The sequence below is a fragment of the Heliangelus exortis genome, chromosome 2 (assembly GCF_036169615.1).
Source record: "Heliangelus exortis chromosome 2, bHelExo1.hap1, whole genome shotgun sequence".
Classification (NCBI taxonomy): Eukaryota; Metazoa; Chordata; class Aves; order Apodiformes; family Trochilidae; genus Heliangelus; species Heliangelus exortis.
In genome coordinates this window covers 95,023,196-95,040,598 of record NC_092423.1, presented here as the reverse complement: position 1 = coordinate 95,040,598, position 17,403 = coordinate 95,023,196, and the positions used below count along the sequence as shown (strand labels likewise).

The window sequence follows — 17,403 nt, the reverse complement described above, 5'->3', positions numbered from 1 at the left end:
TGACGAGAAGGGATACTCTGCTCAGAGTCATTCTTGGCAGAATCCTGTGGATATTTGCCTTGGAGGGCAAAGGGCTCAGGAGAGCTAGCAAATCTTCAAGGACAGCACTCTTTGAGCACAAGAACTGTCCTTCCCCTTCTTCAGAAGATGAGTGTTGCAGAAGACCAGTTTGGATGAATGTGGAGCTCCTGACTCAGTTCTAGCAGAAAAACTGAAGCACACAGAAGCGGGGACCAACTACCTGAGGGGGATACAAAGTCATTGTCCATCTCTGTGGGAATGGAGCCAGGAAAGCTCCATCTTAGACAGAGCTGACACTAGCCAGGGAGATGAAGAACAGAAAAGGTTTCTTAAGGTGCATCAACAGCAAAAGGAAGGCACTACAAAGTGGGTAGAAAATAGGCTGTGCTTAAAGAGTTGTGATTACTGGATCAAAGCCATTTGCAGCTAGTAGGTAGTGGACCCCTCACGGATCAGTGCTGAGACCAATATTGTTCAGTAACTTCATTGACAACCTGAATGATGAGATGGAGAGTACTGAGTGCTCCCAGCAAGTTTGCAGGTGACACCAGATTGAGAAGACCCAAACTGGGAAGCGGAGCTGCTGTCAGAAGGATCTGGGCAGACTGGAGAAAGAGAAACAGTTTTCACAGAAACCTTGTGAAATTCAGTCAGAACAAATGAAAGGTCTTGCCCCTGGGCTGGAGTAATCCCAGGCAACAAGACAGGCTGAGGGCCAACTGTCTGGGAAGCAGCTCTGCAGAAGAGGCCCTGGGGTACTAGTGGACAGCAAGGTGAACATATCCTAGGCTGTATTAGGAAGTTGACAGCAGGTATAGGGAAGTCTTCTGTCCCTTTTATTCAGCACTTGTAAGGCCACATCTGGAGTATTGGGGCTAGTTTTGTGCTCTAAGCATAAGAGTATTGACTTTCAGGAGTAAACCAAGTGGAGAACCACCAAAGGTCAGGGTCAGGAAGACATGACATGAAGAGACACTGAGAAGTGGGCCTGTTCAGCCTGGAGAAGAAACAGTTTCAGAGTATCCTAATCAGAAAACAGAGAAGATGGAGCTATAAAAGTGTAAGATATTTTGCTATTTCTGAAAGACTACAAACCTTAGCTGTGGGTATAGCAGAGTTTCAATCAGATTGCCTTTCTCTATACCTTCAGTCTATTTTAACATTATAAACTGCATCATCTCCATCAGATGAGATAGATACTCTTCTTAGTTTTATTACAATCTGACCCCCTTGACCACCAAAACTTCTGTGTATTCTGAACTAGGAAGATACAATCTAAAAAAAAAAAAAAAATTACTTTGGAGTTCATTTCCACAACTGAGATCTGTCTTCCCACAGGTAACTACCACCATTTCTGCTGCTGCTGAAATGTAGCAAGAACTTGCTTTCCTTTATGAACTTCATGGAGTTTAAGGAATATCCGGAGAGCTGCTTGTTATTTACAATATTTTCATCTTCTCCTCAGATCTCTCAAAAAATGTTTGGAGGCAGTGGTTTCTATGGGACAGTGCATAGACTTCTAACAGCCTTATGCGTATAGTGATGTACACGCATTGGGGTTTGTTTTGGCAAATCAGGCCACTCCTTTGATAAAACAATAATATTTCTGCTCCATTAATACCTCTTTTTTTTCCCATGGTTTCAGTGGAAAAGAATCACTCAAGTCCTTTTAACTCAGTCAAAAATCTACTTCTATAATCATAGATGCTTGACCTTCTTGAATTATTTAGGAGCTCGAAGTTTCATGTTATGAACATTTTTCCCTGGAGTTTCTAAATATACAGAAGCAAATACTTTGTATCCATGCTTTCATACTGACCTCCAGGGGAAAATGGAAGGACAGTAATACTGAATTTATTGCAGAAGGTGATCTGAAGATAGAGTCAATAATTCATTGGAAAGGAGGAAGAAGTAATGCTCAAAGCTGAGTTGGTTTTATATAGGAACCAAACAATCTGAGGTAGATTTGTACAAGAGTTGTACAAGAAAATGTTTTAAAACAACTGAATCATTTTGGTTTTGATAGCACAAGCTGATTTCTTTTTCTCTTTGTATGTGATGTCCATATGATAAAAATCAGAACATTTTTCTGGTACTCAATTTTCTTGATTATGATATTAAGTACAGTAAAATGCTATTATTAAAAAAAAAAAATTCATCTCTAAACATACAGAACAGTTTGCTTCTCCCCAGAAAGCCTGAAAGCTTTGATACCAGCCCACTGGGTATGCTGCCTAGGAGCCTGTAGTTTTTTTCCTAAGCTCCTATGGCTTCTAGGCCCTCAGCTTGCTTTTTGTCTTCAAGACAGCTACTGGCAAGTCTGATCTCTGGGTGGGCTCTAACCCCCCCATTTCCATTGACTAATTCAGCAAATTAGTCATCTGAGGAGCATCTAATTTTTGTAATCTTCATTTACTAATAAAAATATTCTGTAGAAAACCAAAAATCCTCCATATGCTTTTGTTATCTTCTAGCTGTTCCCATCACTGCCACCAGCACTCCCAAACATACAGCAGCTGTGAAAATCTGTTCAGTTCTGAAGCTCTATTGAAATACTTAGATGGGCAAACCAGCATCAGATATTACAGTTCCTTCATAAAAAGCATGGGATAAAAAGTCTTTAAATTATCCCTCCTCTGGGAGAGAAGGAAGCTGCTTGCTGTCACTATATCTCTCTCTGACATCTGTTCTAGTGGGCTGAGACTTGTGACTTTGGTGTTTAGCAAGCATAATTTTTAAATTGACTCGGTTGCCATCAGAATTGTTTCAGTGGATGTAAACTAATGAGAAGTCATGGATGATTAAGAAACATGAAAAGTAGTCTATTACTCAGCGAACTTAAGACAGACTCTAAAGAGGGGGAATTATTCTTCAGACAGTAGGAAATTGCAGCTTCCTTAGCAAGGAACCTGCTAAGGTCTCAGTTTCAACCTCTCTGAAAATCATGTGAAAGTTAATCCTATTAATGGAATTCATGGAATTTTAATTTATTTTTTTTTTAAACATCAAGAATCATTAAAGTATGAGTTTCTTTATAAACAGGGAGATGCAGAACTCTCAGGTTGCTAGCACATAGAGACCTGAGAGAAAATTAAATGTTTACAAATGTATGAGCAGGTTAAGTAGAAGGACAGAATGCTGTGAAGAAAAATGAAGCAGTGGGGAATTTAGGGTATCTACTGCAGCATAATAAAGGTTAAAAAGATACTAGTTAGCTTTTCATTCAATCGAGGAGGAGAAAAAAAGGAGTTTTTAAGATATGAAGTGATCTCATCACAAGAACAAATATAGAATATATGCCTAGCATCAGACTGTGTTGCTGCAGCCATTCAGATAGCAGCTATGAAAATTTAGAGGAAAATTTCTAGGAACTAAAGCAGTGAAGTCCCACACAGTCTCACAGAAACACTTCTTCATTCACACATAGTTCCTTCCTGCACTCTGCACTATATTATCAAGCAAATGGAGAAATTATTTTGACTCTGGATGTTATCTACTGGGTTTGAGGTGCTGTCTTTCTGTAATATCTTTAAAAAGAATTGAGGTTGATGTGGTTTTTTCTTTGTTTTGTATGGTGGTGGTTTGTGTTTTTTCAGGTAAGTGTGCTGTTAGCTTTTGTGTAGATACAGGTGTGCTCAGGCACATGTAGCTATTGAGAAGCTCTTCCTCCTGCAAGCCTAATGTTTGTAATGTGGCAGTAACCCAAGTGTCTGCCCTGAGAGAGGCATTCTGAAATACCCTGTAAACTCGCTCAGAAGTTGTAGATATGATGCAGTGAGTGATGGTGGCTATGCAGGCCCTGCAAGAAAATGAAGTTGGCAGACATGAATACTGATTAAACCTAGAATTTTATGGTGCTATTGTGAAATTTGCTAGCGTGGTGGGTATTGTGCCTGAATAATAGCTAGCTTGCAAGGAATGAAATTTCCTGGTATCACTAGGTCGGTTACAGACTATGTGAGAATATGATTTTTCCTTAAGTGATGTGAGCAAAATAGTAAGTGATACAAGTCCCTGGCTTTTGTAGGCTCAGTGAACTCAACAGCACAGCTTTGTGTAAACTTTCTCTTGATTTCTAGTGATAGAATGTGCATAAAATTGGTGAACTTGTGAACCTATTAATAAAATCAAATTTGGGGGGAGGGGTGGGGGCGGTGTTTCCCAATAATATGGATGCACAGACAAGAGAAACAAAACAAGTTAGTGCTGAAATGTGATTTCACTGTAGAATGAGATTTAACATGAAAAAGAAACGGGGCAAAATCCCAGAGAAATATTTAGACTACAACTGTGAAATCTCATTCCCTGAGATACTGATATTTATTTGTCTTCTCCCCAGTAAAATGTCCCATTCTTTAATAGAAGTAGATGAACTGAAGGGATTTCTGTCTTTCCAGGCATGCATGAACTGCAGTTCTATAGTCATTGCAATCAAGAAATATCTTTATTATTATTTAAGAGTTTATACTTCAGTGTTCTCCTAGAACTTGCACCATTCAGGTCCTCGGGAAAATAGTATTGGGGTACTGCAAAAAGTCAATTAGCTACTCTATTTGAAACTTCTGGTTTAGAGGTTTATTCATCATACTCATGCATCTTAACTGATGCTAATATTCTTGTGGTTGTTTTGGCTCAACCAAACTGCAATACGTATTTTTCCTTTAAAACCTATTTTCACCATTTGTTGGTCTTGCTTTCTTTCAAAAAAAAAAATTACATTACTGCTATCATTTTAAAAGGCACAAATTCAGTTCCTTTTTTTAACTGAAACAGCTTTTGGACTATTCCCACCTTAGTAATGCAGAAAATATCACCCAACTTTCAGGGCATAATCATTGATGGAACAGGTACTATGCTATTACTTTCCAACATTTTCAGCCACTTTTAGGTTATTAATTGCATGCAAAAATAGTTTAAAAAATCAGTTCAAAAAATTAGTTTCAAAAGAAAATATTCTGGGAAGATAAGCTCAGATATTTGGTTTGATATGGGTAGAATTGGTGGATGTCTACTGTTGTCTACTGGACAACAGTAGACACACGAAATGGTCATCATCCCTTTAGCACTTCTTTCAGACGGGTCCCTGAGCTGAGAAGGTTGCTGCATTCTCAGTTTTTAGGGCAAATAGGGGACAGCAAGGAAAGAAAGTTAACTTCCAGCCTAGCAGGAGCACATATGGGGGCTCTGACAGAATAAGTAAGGAAAGCTGTAAGATTTCTAAATGGGGAAATTTGCTCTCTAACAGCAATATGTGAAACCCTAAATTTAAGGCTTTGAAGGTCAAAACATTTGGAGGCTGAAAATTTTTCGTTCTTTTCCTGAAGTTTCACTACATCTCTCTCTGCATATTACAGGTATAAGCATTCAGTTGCCCTTGCTGTTCAAATACAGTAAACTTGCCTCAACACCTTTACTAATGTTTAACATAGTGTATCTAGATAAGTACAGAAGTTTTGTATTATTCTGTCTTCCTGGACACATATATTGAAGTGCAGACACTGTATGTGCTTTTCTTATCTCAGTTTTACTCAAAGGGACTGAAATTTATATGAAATCTTAGCTGTTCCCATAGGAACACAAGTCAAAGAAGATTGCTAAGATAATAGTGAATCATCCATTTTAGAGTGTGTGTAGGCCTCTTTGGGAGTAAAAGAGTAGAAAAAAAATCTTCCTACTTGCAGAAGCTGAGACACTTCAGCAGACAAACAGAAGGTGTCAAGCATCTACTTCACTGGTAGATGGTGCAAGGTCAGTGGAATAATTTTTTTATTTTTTTTAAAGAATAGGACAAGTACATGAATCTCAAAACCTTTGCCCTAGAAGCTTAGCATGTTATTATATTTTCCAGTATACACAGAGAAGAAGTAGGTTAGTAATGCTGAAGTCTAAGATGTCAGTAGACAGAGGTATGGAATTACTTGTTGGACGTTAATAGATGAATTTCATAATGGCTTACTTGTTATTATGTTATTGGTTGTTGTTTGTTTGTGGGTTTTTTCCATAAGCCAGTAAAATCTGATCCATGAGCTGCTAAAATCTGCCATAACTGCAGCCTCTATGTTTTATACCAGAAGAAATTCTATATTAGTGTGGCAGCACAAGATCCTAAAAATGCAGTTTAAAAGTGTGATCTAACATTTGGCTTTCAAAAAAAAAAAAACCACAAAAAACAACCTAGAAGTCTTTCTTGGCTTCTTGCTGGTTGCCTTAAACTGAAATCTAAAATTATTAATACTTCGTGTGTCTATGTATAACAAGATTTCTTCCTGAACCCATTTTAAGTTTCTTAGTGGATTTGATAAAATGTACATCATAAATAACTGCTAGTCCTATGAAAAAAAGATATGGAGATATTGTTTTATCCTTTGTATAATTTATGGCATAAATCAATTTCTATTACATTTAGAACAGTTTTTATTTCTATTATAAGTATGAAAGTCCAAATCTACTTCTTATCATGTAGACACATTTTATGAAGAAAATGAGGCAGTAAGACATTATGTATTATAATGTCTTCATGCTATGTATTCTTCGGTGTCCTGCACCGTGATTTTAAAAATATTGTTCTGTGTGACACTGTCAAAAGGCATTAATGCACAATAATGAAGGTATTACTGAAAAATATCTGAGAATCTTGATGATCTTTATGCATTCAACTGCCTTGTGTTTCGACTTGTTATTAGCAGTGTGTTTTTGAATGGAAATGCAGCTTCATTAACTGAATGGCAGATTTTTGTGCCAAAGCCTAGAAAAGAATCTCCTATAGATGTATGTATTAATATAGAATCTGCTTTCACTAAAATAACCATTTATGAGTTTGTAGTATGGATTTGCACATGCTATTACTAGTAAGAAACATGGAATGTTCAAAAACATGCAAAATAGAGAAAAATCCCTCTTTTTTTTTCCTCCTCATCTATTCATTTTTGGTCTAGCTAGACTCTTGTATTCCATGGCCATACTTCAGCATTCATCAGAGATATTACATAGTTGGCTTTCCAACTACCTGAGAACAGATTAACTATGTTCTGAAGCAGGAGAAAATCCATACCTCCTTCCTTTATAAAAAAAAATGCTCTTTCAAATTGCTGCACATTTTATATAATGCAGAAACTAAAACCTCTGCAGGGTTGTTTTTTAATGTGTTCTTACATGTGGGAATCATGTCATGAAACAACAGATTTAATTTAGAAAGGGTGAAGTTTGTAAGCAAATTTAATGTTTTCATTTTAAAAGTAGCTTTAAACATCCATGTTAATAAGAATCCAGGTGTTTGCAGAACAGATCATGATACATTTGTGTCATTGTACACTAAGCAAAGTAATTTCTTACTTTCCACATTATAAAAGGCTTTGGTGATTTTTTTTTATCACTTTGCAACATTTTTATTATAGCTAGGGTTACTTACTCCACATGTTGTTCAAGTTCTTAGGCATATTACCTTTATTTTATCATGATTGTCATAGAAATGAATTATCAATAACCACTGCATTTGAAATGATGGTCTGATTGGCATTTAGTCAATTGTATCCAGTCAAATTTCTATAAACTGTACCTAATTGTAGGTGTATATGTATATTATTGTATTTGCGTATGTCATTCCTTGTAGATTATGTCTTGTGTGTTTAGGTTAAAAAGGAAAAATGTATCAGGAGTACTAAGGCTGAAAAGAGAGTGGCATAGCAGCATATAGTTGAAACTAGAACAAGAAGCCTGTCTTTTCTGTCTTGGTTAATTTGTCCCACACTGCATTATGCGTCTGGTAGTCTTTAATTTGTTATAGAGGCCTTTGTTGTGGTAGGTAGTTTGGAAGAGAAGTGGATGTGACTTAGTGTGTGATCTCACTGATTGGAATTTGCCTCAAAAGGACAATTTTAAAGTGAATAGCCCTGGCTAGGGTGGAGGAAGATGCTGATGTACCTGGCCTGGCCAGAGCTGAGTAGGGCCCCTTTTCTGAGGGCCATCTGCAATGCTGGGACATCCCTCCAGGCACCATTACCCTGGCCAGGGTGGAGGAAGCCACCTTGATTGTACTGATGCTGCTGTACCTGGCTGAGGGGGCTGGAACAGAGGGGGAGCGGCACCTGGAAGGAGATAAGAACTGATGAGTGGGTGGGGGGCTGCCCGCTCCCCTCCAGGCAGCCTGTCTGCAATGCCTCTGATGCCAATGCCCCTGGCTTCTGTGGCACCTGACTGACAGCTGCCCCTTTGGATCAAAAGGAACTCAGGGGTATGTATGGCTGTCCATGCTGGGGCTGTTTTTGTTGTCTCTTGACCCACCGCCATCTCGCATCGGGCCCTGTCCAGGGTCAGTGACATCTTGAAGGAACTCACAGGGCAGCTGGGCCCCTGGTGGTGACTCTGTCTCTCTCTGTCTCTCTCTGTCTCTCTCTGTCTCTCTCTGTCTCTCTCTGTCTCTCTCTGTCTCTCTCTCTGTCTCTCTCTCTGTCTCTCTCTCTGTCTCTCTCTCTGTCTCTCTCTCTGTCTCTCTCTCTGTCTCTCTCTCTGTCTCTCTCTCTGTCTCTCTCTCTGTCTCTCTCTCTGTCTCTCTCTCTGTCTCTCTCTCTGTCTCTCTCTCTGTCTCTCTCTCTGTCTCTCTCTCTGTCTCTCTCTCTGTCTCTCTCTCTGTCTCTCTCTCTGTCTCTCTCTCTGTCTCTCTCTCTGTCTCTCTCTCTCTCTCTCTCTCTCTCTCTCTCTCTCTCTCTCTCTCTCTCATTCTTTCTTCCCACTTTCTTAGCCCTTTTTCTCTCTCCCACTTCTCTCTCTCTCTCTCTCTCTCTCTCTTATATCTTCTTTTCCTCTCTCCCTCTTTTGCCTGGCTCTATCATTTTGTTTGTGTCACTTGTCAGATAAAAGCTTACTCTGGTACCCAACCTTTGATGGTTGGACTTTGTCTCACAGATCCTAAACAAAATAAATTTTAATGTTACTCCAGACCGTAACACATAGCACTCTAAGAATTTTTTTGTAGATTTGGGAGAAATTGATTCAATTTCTTTCCTAGCCCGACACTTTCTAGCACCTAGCATTACAAAATGTAACATAGTGCGTTTGCATGACTTCATGTTTTCTACTTCCTGTGTTCTAAAGATTGCAAATTAAAAATGTATTTTTAAAATGTTCTTGTAAGAAGGAAATCCAAACAAGATGTTTTCCTTGGAAATTCAGGCAGGACTCCGGAGCCTGACTGTTGTAGTGTAGATATTCTTCCCCAGGCTTTTAGGCTCCTGACCCCCATCAACATGGTACAACTGCCCTTGATGCTGAAGTGATGGGTATTTCAGCAGCCTGCCAGGCAGACAGGCAGAGAGATGGGTAGATTTCTGACAGTGCATTTAGGTCTTGATGAATTTGCATTTAGTCAGAAAAGTTCCAACCAGCTCTACGAATAACACACTTTGGAGTGAATCATCGCTGCCTTGAGACTTATCCCTTAAAACCTTGCAGAAATGTTAGCACCATGTTAAGATGTGTCATCTGCAAAGAGTTGTATTTTTCATTGCCTGATGAAGGGAAGAGTCAATAAAGAATTATCTTTTTTGTTATGTCTTCATGCCTAGAAACAACCAGTCTTGGCTGCAAGCCAGCCTGCTGCAGTCCAGCTCTAGACTGTAACTCATGCATCTTGTAAGCTAGGAAGGCATCATGTGTCTGCAAACTTCCTGTGTTTTTCATCTGGTTTGCTGTCAAGATAGAAACATGGCCACTTGCACTTACTTGTAATCCTGACGCTAAACTCATGAGGAGTAAGGGCACATTCAGTGACAATATTGAGAGTTTTGATAGGTAAAAGAAATCTGCACTGTTAGAAAATAAGCAAGTTCAACATATTCCTATATTCCTGTGTAACTGTTAATTACTTCCTTTTGTCTCTTCTTCCATTTTCGTAGTTTTTTCTTTCTTTCTTTTTTTAAATTATTTTTTAATTATTTGGACTAGTAGGGTCTTGGCTTTTTAAGCACATCTGTTTACTTTGATTATTGCTCAAACTCCTAATCCTTTTAGTCTGCTCTTCTGGAAAGTACTGGGATGCTACTGACTCAGTACTAGTATGCCAACAGAGAAGTACGTAGCTGGCAGACTTCTAGATTGTTTCCTTTTTTCCATTAATTTTTTCTACTTAAAAACTTTCAGTAAAAGTAATAGAAGATACAACTACTTAGCCCATACGTACACTGCTTGGGCATATTTCTACTTCCTTTCTCTGTGGGACTGGTGTAATACCCCACCTGCTTTCCACAAGTTTGCGAACACTGGAATGGAAGCCAGGTATCAGCTGAGATAAAAAGGCTTCTGCTTATCTGCATAGAATGTAGGTCAGATCTCCTGGGGTTTGTGAATATGTATCACCCGGTATAATAATGTGTCTTCTGCACTTCCTGACCTCTCTTGAGAATAGCATACATTTAGTGACAGCACAAAACTCATGACATTAATTTATAGATTGAATTTGGAGTATTGACAGGTGATGTATAGCTGCCTGAGCCCAGGGAGAGTTCAATGAACAACATGATAATTTATTGCTCCAAACCTGAAACACCCAATCTATTTTTCCTTCTCTGTCACTATTCAGCTTTTATTATATTTGGCTACTTGCTGTGTGTAAGCTGCATGGGAGTGTTATCAGTTTTCTTGTTTCAAGTCCTTTGAAACCTTTTTATCACTGAATGAAGACAAGCTGAGAAGAATAGCATGTATAAATAAGCATAGAAAGCTTTGCATGCTGCAAATGTGTATGCAACCCTGTATTCACCATGGGATATTCTACTTCATATAAAGGCTGGGCATGAAAAATTTGTGCCTAAATTTGTGCACGTTAGAAAACAAAACAATCCAAAACAAAAAATAAATATTTGGTGTTCATTGTCCATTTATCTTCATAACATTTTCAAAGGTTGCTAGAGGTCTACTGCTAATATTAATGTTGCTATCAGTATTAACCCAGCCCAGTGGGCTGCTAAAGTATTAGAATGACAGCTGCAGTCTGGATGGTTGGTAAAACTTAGAAATTTGCATCTCACTGAGGCACTTCCTAAGATTAAACCATGTATGAGAAAACTACAGGGATATATGATAGGCAGAATTTTATGTGAGTTCTGACCACATGCTCCTGTTAAATTTTCCAGAATTGTTCCAGCTTCCATACCTGCAGGGCAAAGTTACTTAATGCATTGTCACAGCCCATATGGATTTTTTAATCTCTTTGGCAGCGTTTTCTCACAACTTTGTCTCAATTTTAAGAACATAAGTAACCATATTTTACATGGAAATCACTCTAAAATTCAGTAATTCAAATTGCTCATTTTTTCCTGTGAATTTGAAAAGAGTACTGTATCTACAATTAGTCACGTCCTCTAAATAGAAGTAGAAAATTTTGGAAAAGTACAATAAGATTTCAAGTAAGCAATTAGGGCTTCAGAACCTCTAAGCATAGCATACAAAACTGCCTTACCTGGAGAACTATCTTCTCTTTTTAATGAACTTTATGTAGTGCTACATTTGTCTTATAAAATATCAACTCCATCCCAGTAGTTATGCATTGGTTTTAACAGTTTTATCAAAGTAACATTTCCTGACAATAGTCTAGCATTATTGAGTCTCACTTCTGGTTTTTTTTTTTCTTTTTTGAGATTTAACTAGGGTAGTTCATTAATCTCAAAACATTGGGTACTACTTCAAATATGTTGCAGTTTCTTTCATATAAAAGATTCCCAGAGTTCAGCGAGCTATGCAAATGAATCACAAATTAGCAGAGTTTTCAGTTCCTAAATAGTGTATTCCCAAGCAGCTGAGTTTCCCCTTTTTACAGTAATTGATGATCCAGGGATGAAGTTCCAAGCAAGGCAGCATTAAATCTCTCAAAGAAAGAATCCAACCTTTTCCTTGGTAAATAAATAAAAATGTTCTCCTGACTGAATTTTACCGTGTGAGTAGTTCTTCTGTCAGTTTGGGATGTTCAGCCATAAATTCTGTGGAGATCTTACATTAAATCTTTTTTATTTATTTCAAATAAGGGAATTCAGTCTAAAGCCAAGAAGCAAATTGCTCTTCAGATGGCAGAAAAGAAGCTTAATAAAAAAGAAGCTTTATCAGTCTCAATCAGCACTCCTCTTAATGCAGTTTTAAAGTAAATGGTTTTAAAAAGTGGCCTGAAGTACACTGCTCTTCTTCAAATCAATATGACAGTAATTGCAATTCAGTCTTCTCTAGATGAAGATTGCACTGAAACAAAAATGTGAACATATTTTCTGTAACTGCAGTTCAGGTACATTCATACAGTACTTCTGTAAACTACAGAGATAAATTAACATTTTAGCTCTAAAGAAGTTTTCTTTTTTCCCAATTTCTCTCCTAAAGCATGACAGATTTAAAAGTTTTTGTTTTAAGGAGTCCCAGCTGCTTCTAACTGCTGATAAATATGCCTTGCAAATTAAGCTGAGGTTAAAACTGAAGTTAACCAATGAAAACACATCAGAGGAAAACTTGAAGTTACATTTCAGTTTTAAAATAGTCATAGAGTTAAATCTGGTTTACAATTTAAATTGGCTTTGAAACTTGTAAAGTGGTATGTTAATGTGCAAGTAAGATGTTAATGATGTTAAATGTATCAGTTTTCTCCTTCCTGCTGAAGCAGCTACATTTGGTATGAAAATTTTCTATAAAAATACAGAAAATTTATATCCTTATCTTGAAACTTTTTTTTTTTTTTAATTTTTGCTTTAGATTCATTTTTTTCCAGTCTGTAGATGTTCCAGAAAGCAGACACATTAGGTTTAAATTGTGCAGGTGTTTAGTAGATCAAACCTGCAGTGCAGTTTGATGGGTTTTGGTGACTACCTATCTAGTGTGACAATTCACTACATCCTTTCAAACAAGTTTTGGACTGTTTCATAGTAGATGGCATTATTATTTTTTTTATAATTCAAATTAAGCAATCACCCATTCCAATGACAGAATCAACAATTTTGTTTGCAAACGTAATGTAAATATTCCAAAATGTATTCATACTTTTCTTCTAACAATGATCCCAGTAGTGCTCTGGCATGTGTTAAGTGTTTAAGCTTCATATCTAGTAAAATCCACATAAAATGTAGTAATTGTCTGATGTTTTATGAATATTTGAGCCTTACTATGAATTGAAAGCTGCATAACTATTAGCATTATGAAGAATCCTGGTCCATTACTAAATGATCCCTTTACTTTATGGAAATCTATACATTATAAAAATGTGGGACATTTCTTAGTTTTTCCATGTTTGTAGGTGTATCTGAACTTAATTTTTAAATGAGTTTTTTGAAAACTGAAGCTGTATAAAATTACTAGCAGCTCTTATAAATCTGTCACTGTACTGGGCAGCATTAGTTAGTGATTAGCCTACATGTTTATGATCCTGTAAAGTTGAAAAACTAATCTCAAATTCATGATCTGTTTTTAAAAATGCTTTCCTTAAAAATGTGTGTAGTTTTGAAGTGCAGACACAATGTTATTGTTCTATTAATGAAATTATTAAAAAAATAATTAAACAATAATTAAAACATTATTATGAAGCATCATTTGTTTCTAAATTAAACACAAAGTAGCTTCCAATTTAAGGGGAAAAAATAAGACTATCGGGTAACAGAAAAATTAAGCTAACTTCGAAATTAGTGAAGTGGAAAAGAGCCAGTTCTGTCAGCAGTGTGATCATTTAATCATCTTTCAAATAAGAGCAATGGCTCACTGATATATATTATATCTGTGTCAGCAAATGGGAAGTATTTTGTAAAGTGTTCCCCAAAGACAGTTCTTTGGACTGCTATTGGAAAACAGTCAACTCCATTTTAAAGTACTATTTGCTCCGTGAATTTGCTTGGTTTTTAGAAAATTTTTCGTTGGCCAAAACTCTCAGTAGCTTAGCATTTTGTTTCAATTTAAAGAGAAAAAAACCCAAACAAACAAAAAACAAAAAACAAAAAAAAAAAAAACAAAAACCAAAAAAAACAAAAAAAAAAACAAAACAAAACAAAACAAAACAAAAAAAAAACCAAAAAAAAAAGAAATGTTGTAACTGAAGCTTATATTCCATGAAAAATACATGGTTTTTTTTTTTTTTGCCTAGGTTGTACTAAGGGTTACTTTGACTGGACCTAGAAATTGAAATTATAAAAATTGAGAATTTACTATGAAATTTTAAAATTAATATGGCTAATATACATAGACAGAATATTTGAATGTGGTAAGGGCTAACCTATTTAGGAAAGAGGTTTTTATTAGGCATGTTTTTATAGATATTAAATCAATAGAAAAGAGAAAATGTCTTATAGCTTCTTCTTTATATTCTATACATCAACGATCTTACAAAAAAAAAAAAGTTAATTTCGCTTTAATGCACAAGGAGGTTAACCTAAATTTTTCTATAGCTAACAGTCACCTTGCTGAAAAAACGGGTAGTGAATTAAATAAGGTGTCTGACATTTATCTCCTCTATTCTCTCTAGTGATGGGAAATGAATTAATGCAGGAAATTCAAAAAGCCTATGTCAAAATGTTTCTGCTCACTGACAGTGTGAACCTTTTCCAAGTGTAGTGCAACATCCATGATGTGATTCAGGAATCAATGCTCCTAGCATATGGCACTCCATACAGCAGCACTCTACCTTTATTAAGTGCTGTCCTTGCTGCACTGAGCCATCAGCATTAAAGTAAAAACTGACACTACTCAGGTGTGGAGCTCCTTGATATTATGTTTGTCTATCAATAATTCCAGTATCTGTGGACTACACTTAGTTTTCTTTCTGTGTGGCATTTCATATCATGTTATACTTTTTACTGAGAAGCATTTGTTACTTATGCATAGAAATAAGACTCAGATAAAAATGTAGTTTGCTGACTACAGGACCAACTGAAAAGTAAATCTGAGAGTCCTGTGTGTCATTAACTAGTCCTTCAGCTGCACTGCTCTGCTATGAATTTCCTGAAATCTGGAGACTTCCTAATATTCATATCCTATCAAAAACTGCCATTTTAGTTCAATTGTAGAGATGAGTATAATAAAACTTAACAGTGCAAGACAAAAATCTAAATTAAATTGCTTAATATCCTTATTTCTAAGCCTTAATTTTTTAAAATCTATGATTACAGAGTACTAGAAAATGTGAGTAAGATGAAGCTGGAAGAAGAGTTGTATGCTTCTGCCTGTGATTATGTCAAACTACTTCATAGGCAGTTTGTGTGTGCATGCAAGCTAAATTAAGAAAATAGTGGTAGGCCGTGAATTATGGGGTTTTAAATAATTTTAATTTTCTAAGGTTGACACATCTGTAATTTTAGCCTCCTTTGTGAATCAAGTAGATGAAAGCATGGAAAAAAAATTAAATGAACGCTGATGGAAATTTCTGTGAATACTGAAGAAATAAATATTGTCTTTAATGGAAGTCTTGAAGAAAAGCTAGACATTTATAACACTAAGTAGTGTGTATGTAAAAAACCAAAAACATTAATGCAAGAAATAAGGGAAAACATGGCAGCATATGCCTTGTATTTTTGCCCATTTCTTAAGTGCCCTAATGGTTCTAGATAATTCTTTTTTTAAAATTACATTGATCAAAACTGATCATCCCTACTGTTAATAACTCGTTTCTCCTTATAATAATTTTTCCAGCTTGTTTTCTCCATTAAAAGGATCAGCCAGGGAGAGCCTGGATCTGAATTTTGCTTAGGTCATGAGAGATCCCAAAGAGGACTTTTGTCCGGAATCCAAGTAAGGAACACTTTTGTCTTTGCTAGTGTATGAATCCAGCTATTTCATACAGGAAAGGACGACCATCCCCTGCCCTCCAGTACTGTTTGCTTTTAGAAATCAGTTCACAAGTAAGCAGTAAGTGGGCAATGAATCACCAGTGTGCATGAAGTGCAGCTTCATCTTCCGATACTCTTTTCCACTCTAATCAGTACCTCTGATTTACAAACCTAAATCTTAACCTTTGTGAGCTGCTCTCATTTTATATGGTTCTAAATATTAAAATTTAACATTTTTTACACTGTTATTATGAGTTGTTTACCCTTAGATGAGGATGAAAGATTTGAAATAAAACAATCTTTCATCAGTGAGTCTCCAGTTAGCATGGCCTTAAGCCATCATTCATCAGAGTTCTTGAAGTTTCAAATTATTTAATCTTGGTATGTTCTGTAAGATTGAATTCATCAAGATTTATTCTGATTTTCTTGGAGGAAAATGAGACATAATTGAAGTTGGCCATTTGCTGTTTTCCTAGTTCAGAAAAGGACTTAGCTTGGCTGTGATGACTCTTAGAATTTGTTCCACTGAAATTAAAAAAAGAAAAAAAAAAAGAAACTTAACAAAAGCTTCAATTCTCAGTTTCATCTTTAAGCAGCCGTATGTGCTTCTTCCTTCAGATCACGTTGGCAGAAATATCGGTGGTGTGTTTTGATGGCATAATTTAGATACAGTTTTATTTTATGACACTTAATATTTACAGGAGATTTTGCCTAGTTGGAAATTACCTGTTTTCATAAACATTCCAGTGTCACAAAGCATTTTTTTTAATTGAAACAAAATTGAGGTGCATCAAATGCAGGGAGCTATTTAATGCCGCGAATAAAAGTGACAACAAATGGGAGTAAGAAATGTGAAGAGTTTGTAACAAAAAGGAATCCCCTTGGGTCTAAATTCTGTAGGTACAGATTCTGAGAGTGACATTATATTTCCCTAGATACAAACTCTAGCCCATGCAACTTTTAAGGGTTGAGATTTTTCTTTTTGCAGTAGAACCACATTGAAATCCACCAAGAACACACACCGAGTCATTTCTAGTTTATACTTAGTTCTCTCTGAGAGTAAAAATTTATGCAGCTGAAAATTAACTGGAATAATTCTACTCTTACAGACTGTTGTTCTCTGCAGTTGCTTTGAATCAGTTTCTTTGCACTTACAGTGACATAAAATCCTGATTGGTATCTCTAGTAGTAGCAAGGACTCAGATCTTTACAACACTATTTTAGGGTTTGGGGGAAAATGCAGTCTTTTTGGGCAATGGAAGCAGAGAAAGGAGAAAATTATTCTTTCAAGGGGGTTGTTGCTATTTTGAAGTGGCGTTTAGGGCTGTGCAGCAAAGGCTTCCTAGAGTCTGCAAAATCGTGAGCGGGCAACACAAACACTGCTCTCTGAGCTCAGCCAAAATGGGACAATGAAACCTAAGTAATCACAGCTGTAAGTCTTGCTGTAGCCAGATATTCTTAGACAAAGAAAGGAAGAAATGGAAGTTCTGAAGCCTTCCTTGTCTGCCAGTCATTGTTTGCTCCTACTGGTTTAACACAGAAGATACTGAGATGGCTGGACTGAAAGTCATGTGGTCAAAGGCATAAGAGCAATGGAACACAGAGA

General features: G+C 36.6%; 1 protein-coding gene across 1 annotated transcript in view; it reads left to right on the top strand.

Moving 5' to 3' along the window:
• Positions 1–17,403, top strand: part of DOK6 (docking protein 6) — a 238,320-nt gene that overhangs the window by 117,339 nt on the left and 103,578 nt on the right. The gene's annotated exons all lie outside the window — the stretch shown is intronic.